The sequence below is a fragment of the Symphalangus syndactylus genome, chromosome 1, assembly GCF_028878055.3.
Source record: "Symphalangus syndactylus isolate Jambi chromosome 1, NHGRI_mSymSyn1-v2.1_pri, whole genome shotgun sequence".
Taxonomy (NCBI): Eukaryota; Metazoa; Chordata; class Mammalia; order Primates; family Hylobatidae; genus Symphalangus; species Symphalangus syndactylus.
Window position 1 is genome coordinate 73,967,123 of NC_072423.2, and position 15,362 is coordinate 73,982,484.

Sequence of the window (15,362 nt, forward strand, 5' to 3'; positions counted from 1 at the left end):
CCATTTTATTGTTGTGTACTAAGAACGGTGTTTTTGTTGTACATGAGGGTGGTAGCTTTAGCATTTAGCAGGCAAATTGTTTTGAGAACATGTCAAGTGAGAGCTTTTTTCCTTTGTTCTTTGCTTGCTGAAGGGATCCTTGTGGGGTGGGCTGCTTCGTCTGTCACATGGCTCTCAAAAATAGTTTTTCTAATTCCAGTATTCCTTGGTTTTTCTGGGCCTCTGAAGGTTTTTGCTATGTAGTGATTTCAGAAAGTTCATTATTGCTTAGTCTACTGTGTTTAGTTCTCTTCAAGGTTTTGTAAAAGAGACAAAAGCTTTTATTTCTTGGTAGGTAAAGCATGTTGAAGTTATCCATTTACTCTTTTTTTCCTTTTTTTTCTTTCTCTTTCTTTCTTAAAAAAAATAAAATAAAATAAAAAGATACACCATGATCAAGTGAGATTTATCCCAGGGAAAAAAGGATGGTTCAACATACACAAATCAATGAATGTGATGCACTACATCAATAGTATAAAAGACAAAAGTCATATGATCATCTCTATAGGTGCAGAAAAAGCTTTTGATAAAATTTAATATCTCCTCATGATAAAGTCTCTCAACAAACTTGGACATACCTCAGAATTTGAAAGGCAATATATGACATACAGCTAACATCATACCAAACGGAATAATTTGAAGCTTTTCCTCTAAAATCTGGCACAAGACAAGGATGCCCACTTTCACCACTTTCATTCAACATAGTAATGGAAGTCATGGCCAGAGAAATCAAGCTAGAGAAAAAAAATAAAAGTCTCCAAATTGGAAAGGAAGAAGTCAGATTGTCCTTGTTTGCAGATGACATGATCTTATATTTAGAAATACCTTAAAAACTATTAAAAAGCTATTAGAACATGTAATCAATTTCACTAATGATGCAGGGTACAATATCAACATAACAAAAGTTGGTAGCATTTCTATACATAAACAGCAAACAATCTGAAAATGAAATCAAGAAAGCTATCGCATTTACAGTAGTTACCAAAAAAAAAAAAAAATACCTAGGGATAAATTTAAATAAATGAAAGTTTTCTACAGTGAAACCTCTAAAACACTAATGAAAGGAATTGAAAACACCAAAAAATGAAAAGATATTACATGTGTATGGATTAGAAGAATTATTAAATAATACTCTTAAAATACCTGTATTACGTAAAGCAATCCATAGATTCATTGCAATCCCTAACAAAATACAAATGACATTGTTCACAGAAGTAGAAAAACAATCCTGATATTCATATGGAACCACAGAAAATCCTGAATAACCAAAGAAATCTTAGCAAAAAGAACAAGGCTAGAGGCATCACACTACGTGATTTGAAAATATGCTACAAAGCTATTGTAAGCAAAACAGCATTGTGCTGCATAAAAACAGACACATAGACCAATGGAACAGAAGAGAACCTGTTAATAAATCTACATATTTATAGTCAACTCATTTTTGATAAAGGCTTCAAGAGCATACGATAGGGAGATGACAGTGTCTTCAATAAATAGTGCTAAGAAAACTGGATCTCTGCATGCAGAATAATAAAACTAGACCCCCATCACCAAATATAAAACTCAAATCAAAATGATGTAAAGACTTAAATCTGTGACTGAAACTATGAAACTACTTAAAGAAAATGTAGGATAATTGCTTTAGTACATCATTGGTCTGGGCAAATATTTTTTGTTAAAATATTGAAAACACATGGGAACCAGAGCAAAAAATAGACAATTCAGATTTTTTTAAAAAGCTGCACAGCAAAGGAGACAATCAAGAAAGTGAAGAGACAACCTACAGAATGGGAGAAATTATTTTCAATCTATCCATTGGATAAGTAGGGATTAATAGCTAGAATATATGAGGAACTCCAACAACCCAACAACAATTACAAAAATCTGATTGAAAAATGAGCCAGTGACGTAAGTGGACATTTCTCAAAAGCAGACATACAAATGGCCTACAGCTGTATGAAAAAAATGCTCAACATCACCAATCATTAGAGAAGTGCAGATCAAAACCACAACGAGATAACTTTTCATCACAGTTAATGTGGCTATTATCCAAAGAAAAATATAACAAATACTGGCAAGGATGCAGAGAAAGGAGAACTCTCATGTCAATGTTGGTGGGAATGTAAATTAGTGTAGCCATTATGGAAAGCAATATAGAGGTTCCTCAAAAACTAAAAATAGAACTACTGTATAATCCAGCAATCCCACTGCTGGGTATTTGGGTATGTCGCAAAAGAAAGGAAATAAGTATATTGAAGAGAAATTTGCACTCTCATATTTATTGCAGTTCTATTTACAATAGTGAAGATAAGGAGTCAATCCAGTATCCATCAATGGATGAATGGATAAGTAAAATATAGTGTATATACACAAAAGAGTATTATTCCGCCATTAAAAAATGAAGTTTTGTCATTTGAAGCAACATGGATGAGCCTGAAGGACATTATGTTAAATTAAACAAGGCAGGCACAGTATCACAAATGTTACAGTTTCTTCTCATATGTTGGAGCTAATCTCATGGAGTTAGAGAGTAGAATGGTGGTTACCAGAGGCTGAGAAGGGTAAGGGGTTGGAGGGATGAAAAGAGATTGTTAATGGGTACAAAAATACAGTTGTCTTGAAGGAATAAGTCCTAGTCTTCAATATCATAGTAGGATGACTATACTTATCAATAATTTATTGTGTATTTCAAAATAGCTGCAAGAGAAGATTTGGAATGTTCTCAACACAAAGAAATGAGAAATGTTTGAGGCAATGGAAGCCCCAATTACCCTGATTTGATTATTACACATTGTATACATGCGTCAAAATATTACATGTACTCCACAATTATGTGAAATTTTTATGTATCAATTTTTAAAAATTAAAACATGACACTATTAAAAGTATTCTCTTTATTCCTCATGAAGTTATTTGTGGACTAATAGGAAAAAAGCATTAAATATTTTAAATATGGAAAGAATATTCATACAGTGAAAAAAATTACAAATATGGCAGGCTCCCCAAGTACTTTTATACAGCATTTTTTTTAATGCTTTTTTGAGACAATCTTCCTGTGTTGCCCAGGCTGGAGTGCAGTGGCATGATCTCAGCTCACTGCAACCTCCATCTCCTGGGTTTAAGTGATTCTCATGCCTCAGCCTCCTGTGTAGCTGGAATTACAGGCATGTGCCACCACGCCTGGCTAATTTCTGTATTTTTAATAGAGACAGCATTTTGCCATGCTGGTCAGGCTGATCTCAAACTTCTGGCCTCAAGTGATCTGCCCACCTTGGCTTCCCAAACTGCTGGGATTACAGACGTGAGCCACTCTCCCTGGCCTGTACAGCATTATTTATTGTGCATTTGGATGATTATTGTATACTTTATGCATTTTTATAATTTGTATTCATTCCTTTTCCAACCTGCTTATTCCTGCTTAGCATCACAAGTAGTCAGAGCCTATATTGGCATCTCAGGACACAGGTGGGAACCGCCCTGGACAGGACGCCCTTCCACTGCAGAGTGCACTCACATAGCCCCACACTCACTTACAATGGGACACTTGAGAGAATCTCATTAACCTGTCATGCACATCTGTGGGATGTGTTAGGAAACCAATGTACCTGGAGAAAACCCTCACAGACATGGGGAGAATGTGCAAACTCCACACAGACAGTGGCACTGGCTGGAAATTGACATATTTTTCTCATTGGTGTTATAACCAGATGACATGGAGTGAGACAGTGTTATTGAGAACCTGGTATATAACCAGTATTTACCATAAGAGTCAAGTCAATGATACAGGCGATAGTATCAATATAGGCTAGGTGATTGGGGTGAGTCCTTTGAGAAAGCAAGCCTTGAGCTGGGCTTCCAGAAAGAAGGTACAATCCCTCTCTGAGCAGAGGCAAGTGGGATGGGATGCTAGGCACAGAACACAGTACTGATGACAGTTTGCAGGAGGGACTTTCAATTGTTTAGGAGATAGTGGTAAGGTATTAGGTTGGTGCAAAATTGACAATGGCAAAATACACAATTACTTTTGCACCAACCTAATATAATATGTGGATTCTAATTGAGCATTTGTTTTGAAAGAGTAGTAACAGAGAAGGTTCCAAGATAGATGGATGCTCAAATGTGGGAAAGTTATTGTACTAGAGTTCTCCAGAGAAACAGAACCAATATGATATGTGTGTGCACACACACAAAGATTTATTATAAGAAATTGGCCCACATGTATGGAGGCTGGCAAGTCCCAAGATCTGCAGTTGGCAAAGTGGAGGCCAGAAGAGCCTGTGCTGGTGTGGTTCCAGTTGTAAAGGCAGCAGGCTCAAGACCCAAGAAGAGCTGATATTTCAGTACATGTCTGAAGGCCAGGAAAACAAAAAGAAAAACAAAAAACAATGTCCCAGTTCAGAAGTGGTCAGGCAAGGGGAATTACCAGTCTTTTTGTTGTATTTGGCCTTCATTCTATTGGGCAAGGCCCACCTGCATTAGGGAGGGCAGTCTGCTTTGCTCAGTAACCTGATGCAGGTGTTAAACTCACCCAGAAGCGCCCTCACCAGAAATATTCTTCACCAGATGTCTAGGCTGCCTCTCACCTTGTCAACCTGACACATAAAATCAACCATCAGAATCATGAATGCCAGGAATTTACATTTAAATTGTAGATAGTTGAATATGTTGCTTTATTTAGGCAAAAGTCCACAGTTAAACTGTCAGCAGATACATTTTTTAAGGTGATATGTGTCTGTTGTTAATCATATCAATTTGTTTATTCCCCTCTTTTGATGTATAATGGTCTTACTATGTGCCAATAAGTGAATATATAAAATAATATGTTTGGATTTCTACCGGTGTATTTGAATTACAGAATTCTCACTTGGGGGCCCAGCCTCAATTCATATTTACATGCCAAGATAATTGTTGATGTTGTAGAGAGGTGCTTAGTTAAGCAAAGAGATGAGCACATCTAAAATCAAGCTGGCAATGAGACCCTTAGGAATAAATATTTATGTTCATGGACATTAGTCTAAAGTGGCATCTTTAAACCTACCTTTTTTGTGTGTGATAGAAACATAGAGTTACACCTTATGGTGACTGCCTCATCCGTTTCACACCATATATCATGAAGTCACAAGAAAAGAGAAGAAAATCAGTTCTGGATGGCAGTGCAGGCTAAATGTTCTTTCATAGGAAGTCAAGAAAGTAGCTTTTACAATTGCTAACATTTATGTGCTTTTGCAGAGACTTGTTCATATTCTTCTCCAGCAGTGGCAGGCACTTGAATAAACTACTCAATTTGGAACATAGCAAATGACTTCCTGGCCTATGAAGAATGATGGTGGCGATAAATGGGTGAAACATTGCAGGCACCTAGGAAAGAGAGCACCATTTCTAAAATGTTTAGTGAAAATAGCATTTTCAAGCAAACTGGAAATGTCTGATTGGGGGCAGAAGAGTGAGCAACTGCAGCTTTGAAGGAGAGCAGAGTAACGTGCTCCATTCAGCATGTGCCTGAAGTCGTGGGTCCGGCAGCTGCACCACCTCTTGCTGTCTGTGACAGCATTGGCGAGGGGTCTGGATTCATTGCAAGTCTCTGCTGAGCAGGGCTGGCACATTTCTTTCCTGTGTCCTCTGTTAGGGGATACCGATAGACTTCTCGTAAACTCCAGGATGGAGCCTAGTTAGGCCTGTAAGTGCTAGTGTCTTTGCTGACAGAATTGCTGAGATAATTACTGCTACCTCCTCAGTTTTGTGTGTCACAGGCCATTGTCCAGTTATGGTTTCTCTGAAGTGAAATTTGGTGTATGTGAATGGGTGTGTGTATATCCGGCTCGAAAGGTGGAGCTGCTGAGAGTTTGGACTGCCACTCAGGCTAAAGATTTTCTGGTGCTAGACAACTGGATGAAAGGTTTGTTTTTTTTTTATTTGCCCCTCCACCAGCCTAAATACACACTGGCTTTTGTGACTTTATAGAGTTATTCTCAGGTATGTATTCCAAAACTAGCAATAATTGTGAAATGATTCCAAGAATCCAGTAGTTAAGTCTGTATGGCTCCCAAACCCATGTCCCCTTCTCTGCCTAATCTTTCTTAATAAAAAGCCAGTTGATAGTTTTTCTTTGCTGAGCTCTAGCAGCCAGTTGGCCTGGTGAGATTGAATAACATCAGATAGCCATGTCAGGCATTTGGAAAGCCTGCAGGCAGAAGGCAGTAAGAGTGGTCTTACTGAACACATCATATTCTACCAATGTTAAGACATAGATTTATGGCCTCTAGCACAACATTCACTGTCAGCACCTGCTGTGTGTCGTAATTGATGTTTTCCTTTGGTTTCCTTGAACAGTTCTGCCTAAGCTAATGCCATTAAGTTTCAGAACTTAAAAAGAGTTATTGTTAAATGTGGAAAACTGCTCCTGATTATTTTGGCCATTAGATGACCACATGAGATGAGATCATAGAAAAATTGCAGGTAATCCATCCACTGACATTCACACTCTATCTAGATTTATGAAGCTCTCCCCCAAGGCAGAAAATGCATTTGGAAAGAGTGCCTAATAGACATTTAGGTGTCTGGATGCCAAATAGATGCATATATGCATAGTTTCTCTGTTTTGTTATTTCACTTCTGTTTCTAAAAACCTTGATAACATTTAGAAGCAAATGTTCAGAAGGGAATGAAGGTCCCGCCATCAGGACAAGACATTCGGGTAGTAGAGCACATAATTCCTTACCAGGTATGATTTGACCTGAACGCATGCTAACTCATTAGTACCCAACCAGCACCCCCTCTTGAGTAGGTTAGAAGTAAGCAAGACCTGAAACAAGGCAAAAGTCAGAACCATAGGCAGAAAAGACATAATGCCACATCCTTGGATGCCTGGTATGAGGATGCAGAATGTTGGCAAGAAAGATCCGTGAGTCTGGGAGAAGATGGGGACCCTGTTTTCTCCATCATTGTGAGAACCAGCTCTGCGTATTCTCCTGTGTCCATGATTGTCACAGGGTGGTCTCCAGACCAGCAAGCATCAGCATCCTGGAGAATGCAGACACCCAGGCTCCAACTCAGATGTATTGAATCAGAAACTCTTGGGTGGCAAGACCCAGCAATCTTGTTTTAACAAGTCTTGCTGGTGATTCTGATGCATTTTAAAGTTTGAGAACCAATAAAGTATCATCCCCAACAGAGGTGGAGTAAAGTGAATTTCACAGAACATCTCTCCATGATTGCAGTTCTCAGGCTGAGATGAAGGACAAGAAATGCTGATACATCTCTGCCCACTGATTTGACAACTTGAGAGACTAATAATGGGTTTTAGGAGTTCTTATTTTTTTTTAATTCCAAATGTTTCGTTTTGATTAAAAACTGAAATATCAAAGAATTCTCTAAAAATTCTCTGTTAGGACCAAAAAGAAAATGAAATATACAAAACAGTCTGGCATTTGCTTTTGTGCTGTTACCCAGAGTGTTTCTCATTTTGCCATGGCTGAGAAAAAGTGTTGGTGATATAGTTTGGCAGTGTCCCCACCCACATCTCACCTTGACTTGTAATAATCCCCACATGTCAAGGGCGGGGCCAGGTGGAGATAATTGAATCATGGTGGTGGTTTCCTCCATACTGTTCTTGTGGTAGTGAATAAGTCTCATGAGATCTGATGATTTTATAAATGGAGGTTCCCCTGCACAAACTCCCTCTTGCCTACAGCCACATAAGACAAGAAGTGCCTTTGCTTCCCACCATGATTGTGAGGCCTCCCCAGCCATGTGGAACTGTCAGTGCATTAAACCTCCTTCCTTTATAAATTACCCAGTCTTGGATACGTGTTTATTAGCAGCGTGAGAACAGACTAATACAGTTGGCAAATTTGAAAATCTGTCCCATTTCCCTTATAGACAACAGAATTATTCTCCAAATTTAGAAAGAGAGAGGAAGGTGCCTCAGCCAGGGCATGTGATGACTACACTTGCAGAAGGTGGTCTGAGCACCGCATCACATCTGCTGAATAAAGTACGGATCAGTTCCGGTCCTCATGTTATCTTCAAGATTACTAGGCAAAAATAAAGTCATAGCTGTGGCTTAAAGCCTTAAACTAAATTCTGGGAGTTAATTACATTATGGACACGAATGCTTTTAAGAGATTGTGTATTTCTTTGCATCTGTATAATTGCATCGTTAGTTCAACAGCTTCATTTAATGCACATTTGAGGGCCTATTACATACAAGCTGGCATTCCTTAACTGTGCTCTCCTAGTGTTGCCTCTTGGCCTTCTGTCTGTGACCATTCTACTTAAAGAAACTTAGGGAAGAAGGAAGATAAATACTCGCTTTCCTTTTCTTGGCCATAGAAGCACTAAGTTCAGTCACTCATTTCAATGGGAGCTGAGTGCATTCTTCCAGCCCTCAAAAGCACTTAGTTTAACTTTTCTGATGGCCCAGTGTTGACTATGTGGAAATTGCACATCTCTAAAAGGAAATGGAAATGCTTCCTTTGTGGACTGACCTATTCAGGACTTCCATAGGGCCTAAGAGAATGTGGCAGAGGGGTAATCTCAGCTGTGCACTGAATTTCTCAACTCCAAGTCACTTTCTCTGATTGAGAGTGAGCTGAAAATTGTTTTGAAAACCAAATTGAAAGCAACCACTTACTTACAGTAAGGGTTGAGAGGGTCATGTTGGATAAGTCCCTTATGAAAGGGATCCATAGAATCACTGTAATTTTGCAATTCGTGGATCTAGCCTATGTTTTTATGTAAATTGTATGTGTGCGCCATGTGAGTAATGTCTGCCTTATAGGGAATTGCGTAGAAAAATTACTCAGGCAATTCAAATGGATAACATTTGGCATGAGTTCTCATATTTTGACTGGCTGTTTGCCTGCCTATCTAGTGAACTTTAAAAAAAAAGAAAATATTCCAACAGGCTTGGAACTGAGTTTGCAAAGATAGGATGGGCCCAAGTTAGTATTGCTTGCAGCCCCCAGTAATTCAGTTCAGAAGATGACTGACCTCTGGCATGAGGGATGAAAGACATAATGAGGGAGAGCTGATGGCATCAGGAAAGGGAGCAATGTTTCAACAGCTATTAGGCTGGTGCAAAAGTAATTGGTAATGGCAAAAAACACAATTACTTTTGCTCCAACCTGGTAATTGCCATAGATTTCACGAAGCCAGAAGGAGCCAGGAGGAGAGCTTATGGGGGGCCCTGTGGCTTGTGCCACAAGTTGGAATAAACACAGAATCAGATCAAGGCAATCACCATTTACCCTACTTTTACCGAAAATTTGATTTCTTTTTTTTTATTTACTTAAGGATTGAATTTGTTGCTAACTCTTTTCCCTCAGATGGTTCCCCCTCACCCATGCATTTCAGTGAAGAACATGTTTTCAGTGCATATAAGTGATGACAAAATTTGCATTTCTGTAGACTCCAGCTGTCTGGTTATGTAAATGATGAGCATACACTATATTGTATTTTCCAAAAGCACGTGTGCAGCTTGTATAGCTAAGTGTTAAATTTATTTCAGAACTTATTTAAAGAATGGTCCTTTGGGTATGGCTGGTGAATGGTTGCATGGAAAAATATACTCAAAGGCAGGGCAACAAAACTGTAGAAAAAGTCTGTCTCAATTAAGGAATGTCCTTTGGTATTCAAGTCAACTGTGCTACAAACAAATCAAAAAAATTCATAAACCCTCTCGAGTAGAGCCATCTGATTTTTATACGTATATAACTAAAATATCTTCACATATTACCTCTTGTTGTCTTTATCCTATTAAAAAACAAACAGGCTCTCTTCAAAGTCCCATCTCTGGGAAGTTTTTATTTTCTAGTTCTAGCTTTCTAATGCAGAAATATTGCCTCACTTTGATATACACCTTTATCTTTCTCAAACTACTTTTACATAAGTAATCCCATCTAATTCCCAGATCAGTGGTTGAGGTTGACATATGCCTGTTTTACAGATGGGTAAACTGTGGTTCAGAAAATTGAAAACTCCTTACAGTGGATGAATAGCAGGGCCCAGATTCGTATCCAAGACTCTTGGCCCCACCTCCGGCAGTATTTTTCTTTGTGCAGTGGTGCCTTTTTTATCACCTCAGGGGTGACCTCCCTGTCCCAGGAGCCTAATGCCCCTCAGGGCTGTTCACTCTCTTCCCCTCTTCTGATTACAGTTCTCAAAGGTCATTTTATTACTATTATTACACAGCTGACACTCATTTTATACTTAAGTTTTGCCTCAATCTGTCTTTTGTATTTTAAGCCTTTTAATTTCTAATTATGGAACAAGTAGTCTTTTTTCCTGATTAAAAATAATTTTAAGAACTATGTTAGAGCTGGGGACATCCTTCAGAAAATCTCCTGAATCACAGTGGCTCTGTGGAGCTCCATGTGTTAAGTGGGAACCTATTTATTTGGCGTTACAGTGCCTTAGCAGAGCAAGAGGTGAAAGAAGGATTCATGGGTTGCCTGATGCTGCTGGTGCCCTTGTGAGGGTTTGTTGGAGCAAATGAACTTGAGACCTTCCAACTCGCTGCTGTTAAGCCTGCTGCCTGCCAGCTCAGGTTGATCTGTGTTGTGGTTAGTAATTAAGATAAATCTATTTTTGCATAGCTAATAGCTACTGCTCTGTGATTACTAGCTCATATCTTCTGTCCCAAGTAAACATTTATAAATACTTTGAAGACATCTCAGTGAAATTTAAATTTCCTTACAAAACTTCATTTTAAGAATAATGGGCCTGTATGCTATGCATAGCCATGATCAGTGTTTCCGTGAGTGAGAGCCACGTGAGTTACAGTGGCCCTGTTCACATAATAAATGTTTGGCAGGAAGCATTTGCATATTACATTATGAGGCTTCCTTTCTGGCCTTCCTGTGTAATTTATCACAAACTTTATGAGAAAATACTTGTACCAAAAGCATCCTTGCACAAAACAGCACAGGTAAAGGAGGCTTCCTCCCCCTGCGTCTCTCATGTTTTGGCTTTTCCCGGGAGTGGAATTGGCCTATGTCTTGCCCTGTTTCCAGGAAACCATGGGTAGAACTGGGAGGATCTTATATTCTCAAAACCATGGCAACCCTAGACAGATTCAGGATTTTAGAACTGCTGTGGTGTGCTGGGTCCCTGACACTGAAGCACCAGTCACACCAAACACTGCCACAGTTCTTTATCTTCCCTGGTGTCATTCAGAAGACTCGTGTGGGTTTGCAAAAGATGCACAGGCAAAGCGGTCACTTTGCATCTAAGTGTGGATTTTAATGTGGATTTTCTCCAACAAGTCATTTGACTCCATTCAAGATTCTCCGAAGTCTTATTTTAGGAAATTACCTCAGTTAGATAACAAATAAATATTATTTTGTTCTCAAAATTCCTAAGAGTTTAATTTCCATTTCACTTCTCTGTAGGATACTTGTCAACTCTGTCCAAAAGGAAAGACTAGATCTGAGCTCCTCCCTCCCAGTGTTAAACCGCATCATTCCCTCTAGATAATTATCCTTTGCATAGTTTATCTAAACCAACCTCTCACTTGCTGATTCTGAATCTCAGGGGTAGGACCCAGGAATCTGCAGTTTCACAAGTGCCAGTGGTTTTTATGATCAGACAAGTTGGGTAATGGATCTGTTTCTTGAACAAATATTTGTTAGATAAATATCACCTTTAGTTTTACCTACTCTCATACGCTTCTCAAAACACTTGGTACCTGCATTCTATCTCTAATATTGGAACACTATTATTATTATTATTATTTTCCTTTTTGCAGGCAGGTAAGAGAATCACGTGGATCCGATTGTGTCCCTTCCAAAAATCCAGAAAGCAATCCAGAGGAGCCTCGCTTACTTGCTAAAGCCCTTTACAAATTACAAAGTATTGCAAGTTATTTTTATGATTAGGGATCATTCTGGAATCAGTCACAGTAAACAGTTTATCTCTTTTTCAAATGAAATTAAAGCACAGCAAAATCAAGTGACTTGTCTAACAGTGCCCAGCAAGCCATCAGTTTATAACAGATCTAAAAGGAGATGTCTGACCGCTGTTCATCCCGATCTAACAAGAAGAAAGATACTGGAATTGATCAAATGTCTGAGACACTGTGGTTGAGACCCACTGTTGTAAAGCATGGAGATAGCTAACAGGATGAATCAGTGGTGGGGGCCTCTAGGTTAGAGTCAGTACTAAATCCACTCTTGGCCACTAAGGATCTCATTCCAAACATAGGAATGATAACATTGGATAGAAAACTATATGTTAAATTATTTCATACATTGCGATTGTTTCTGATGGTAGATTCTTATCTAATAGTTAAAAGATGTTAGGAGAGGAATTGATCTTTTTATTCATTGAGTTCCCCTTGGTAACTGCCTTCTTGCCTGGGCTGGAAGGTGCCTTCCCGCTTGTGTTGCTGTCTTTATTTTTAAAGTGACAGCACATCTTTGCCTATTTTTTAGGGTACATTGAAGACCTGGGAAATATTTCTGTGGAAATTATTCCTGAAATCCCTTTGAAGTATTTGCACTTCAGCTGTTGTGTGAAGAATGGAAAATTGACTGAAGTGGCATTGGGTTGGAGTTAGTGCCTGTGTAATCACATGCTAATGTAGCTGCCCTGCTACCAGCCCCATATCACATCCTCCTCCTACCACTTACCCTAAAATTGCAGAGGATCAGCTGTGTACAGTAGGAGGTCGGCAGTTCAGTTCTGCACAATGCAGAATAAATCACTGAGAAATCAATAAACAGCAGCTGACAAGACTAACTATAGGAAAATTAAAGGCTGACGAAGAAGGTCGGGGAAAAGTTTGATCTTTCAGCTTAAAAATCTTAACAGAAAAATCCACTTTTTTGTTTTATATTTTAAAATAAAAGGTCTTTACTTATTGTTTTTATGAATAGATAATTAAAGAATGAAAAGAAAAAAGTGTTCCCCATCCTAGCTCTTGAATGCCTTAGTTCAAAACTTAAATAGCTAGTGATGTTATTTATTTGTACTTTGGGTGATGTAGGGTTTAATAATGTGGTTGGTTGACAGAGAAAAAATAATGAATTGTTCTCTTTGACTTCCTGTAGCTTTGGATGTGAATGTTATTTTTCCTTTTCTCTAAACTTTTTGGAGGCTTGCTTGAAGAAAAGTGTTGTTGCTGGAAGCCCTGACTCCTTGGTGCTTAACTCCATGGAAACACGCATGTGCTTAGAGATCCACATTGACCTCGCTCCCTCCAGACGCCATCATTTTGGTGCAGACATTATTCAGCAGACACTAGGAATATGAAAAGATACAAGAGCTAAGTCTTGACCATTCAGAGTTCAGAGTCTAGAAAGAGAAATCCTGAGTAAATATTAAGTGCTTAATAACACTGTAAGGAGGCTTAAAATCTGGTGCCTGAAGGTCCTGTCTTGAAGACAGTTTTATGCTCAAGCCCCTCAAAGGAGATGCTGTAGTTATCGGTGGCCACAGGAGAAGGCATCACAGAGGGTGGGAAACTTAAGCTGAGTTTTGAAGGGCAGGCAATTCTTAAGTAAGCGAGGAGGAGAGAGCAAGGACATTTCAAAGGAGCTTCTCCGATATAGTTTCATCTTGTGTGCTGGGTGAGAATTAACAGTGCTGTATGTAAGGTGTGGAGTACGATGCCTGGCTCGTGAGGTGCTCAGTTGATGTTAGCTGTCATTCTGAAGGATATGGCTAAAAGATGAAGCTTCTGGAGACAGTGAATAAGGCACTTACACCTTCTTGGCTTCCATAACTTTTTTTTTTAACCCTGAAAGCCTGAAAGAGCCTATTACCTACTTAACTTAGAGTCCTGGTTTTTCCAGCAACTAGCTAAGAAACTAAATAAATCACTTTTTGGCCAAGCACAGTGGCCCACGCCTGTAATCCCAGCACTTTGGGAGGCCAAGGCGGACAGATCACGAGGTCAGGAGTTCAAGGCCAGCCTGACCAATGTGGTAAAACCCCATCTCTACTAAAAATACAAAAATTAGCCAGGCATGGTGGCACATGCCTGTAGTCCCAACTACTTGGGAGGCTGAGGCAGGAGAATCACTTGAATCCAGGAGGCGGAGGTTGCAGTGAGCCAAGATCGCACCACTGCACTCCAGCCTGGGGGACAGAGCAAGACTCTATCTCCAAAAATAAAAAATAAAAAAATCACTTTTTGCTTTACACCTCCCTTTTCTTCCATGTAAAATGTGTCAGTTGGACTAAATAATATCTAGTGTACCTTCCATTTGGAAATATAGTAAATTTACTTTGCTATAGCGAATGAGAGAAACTAGAACTCGAGATAATAAACTATTTCCCTCTTTTTTTCCTGAGTTTCTTTTTTAATTTGAATTGTAATACCTACTTGAATATAAACTTACTTTACATTCCTACTAATAGTAATACACAAAATTATTTGGGAATTAAAATTTAAGAGCAGATGTTTAGGTTAGAATCAGATGGGTATTTCTTATATGTAAGTATCTGTCCCATCCTGAAATAAACAAAGTAGAAAATCTAAGAATATCTATTTTTAGAAGTGTTTTGTAGTATTTGTGATTTCTGTAATGGGATGTTATGCAGAGACATGAGTACATCCTAGACTAGGTGACTTTTTAGGGTTGCTTTGTGATTTATAAGATAACTCCTTGTTATCTTCCTTTTTCCTAATATCATTACCAAATTAATTTTCCTAAAATCTCGTTGGTCAAGGCATTTCCCTTTTCAAAAGCCTTCGGTGACTTTTTGTCTCCCAGGATAAGTACAAAAGTATCTCCTTTGTCCGGGTTTCCCCTCTTTTCATCATTATCTCATGCTATTTCCCTTTATGAAATTTCTGTACCCATCAGTATGGTTGACTGCCAGACCTCAGAAATGTTCTGTTCCCCAAATCACTGGGTTTTGTTTTCATGGTCTCACAGCCTGCCCAAACCTTGTTCATTCTGAAAGACCCAGTTTAAGAAAGAGGATTCACCATGTTGGAAACAGCAATAATTGAGAAGCAAATGTTAAAATGTTCATATTGTGACTGCCCAGGCTGGGTGGCAGCCCAGGAATGGGGGCAGGTGGTTAAGGAGGATGGAAGAGCCCTCGGACTTGGGGAGATGGAGGGAGAGACAGCCTTGCACATGGGAGGCTGAGGTCAGGGAGGGTAAGATCTGAATTTAAGGAGGTGGCATACTTTGAGGCTGAAGGTATCTTTGAAAACCAAAGGTCAGAAGAAGAGGCAGGGAAAGGATGTAAAATTCTTTGAGCCAGATTCACCTTTAAAGTGGCTTATAGAGATACAAAGATTATAGACTGTCAGAGATGAAAGACAGGAGAAGGAGGTGAGCTTCAGGGTAGATTCATTGGGAATATGT

At 39.0% G+C, this 15,362-nt stretch overlaps 1 protein-coding gene across 18 annotated transcripts in view; it reads left to right on the plus strand.

Annotated features, from left to right (window-relative positions):
• The window catches only part of PTPRM (protein tyrosine phosphatase receptor type M), an 834,094-nt gene that overhangs the window by 427,289 nt on the left and 391,443 nt on the right, over positions 1 to 15,362 (plus strand). The gene's annotated exons all lie outside the window — the stretch shown is intronic.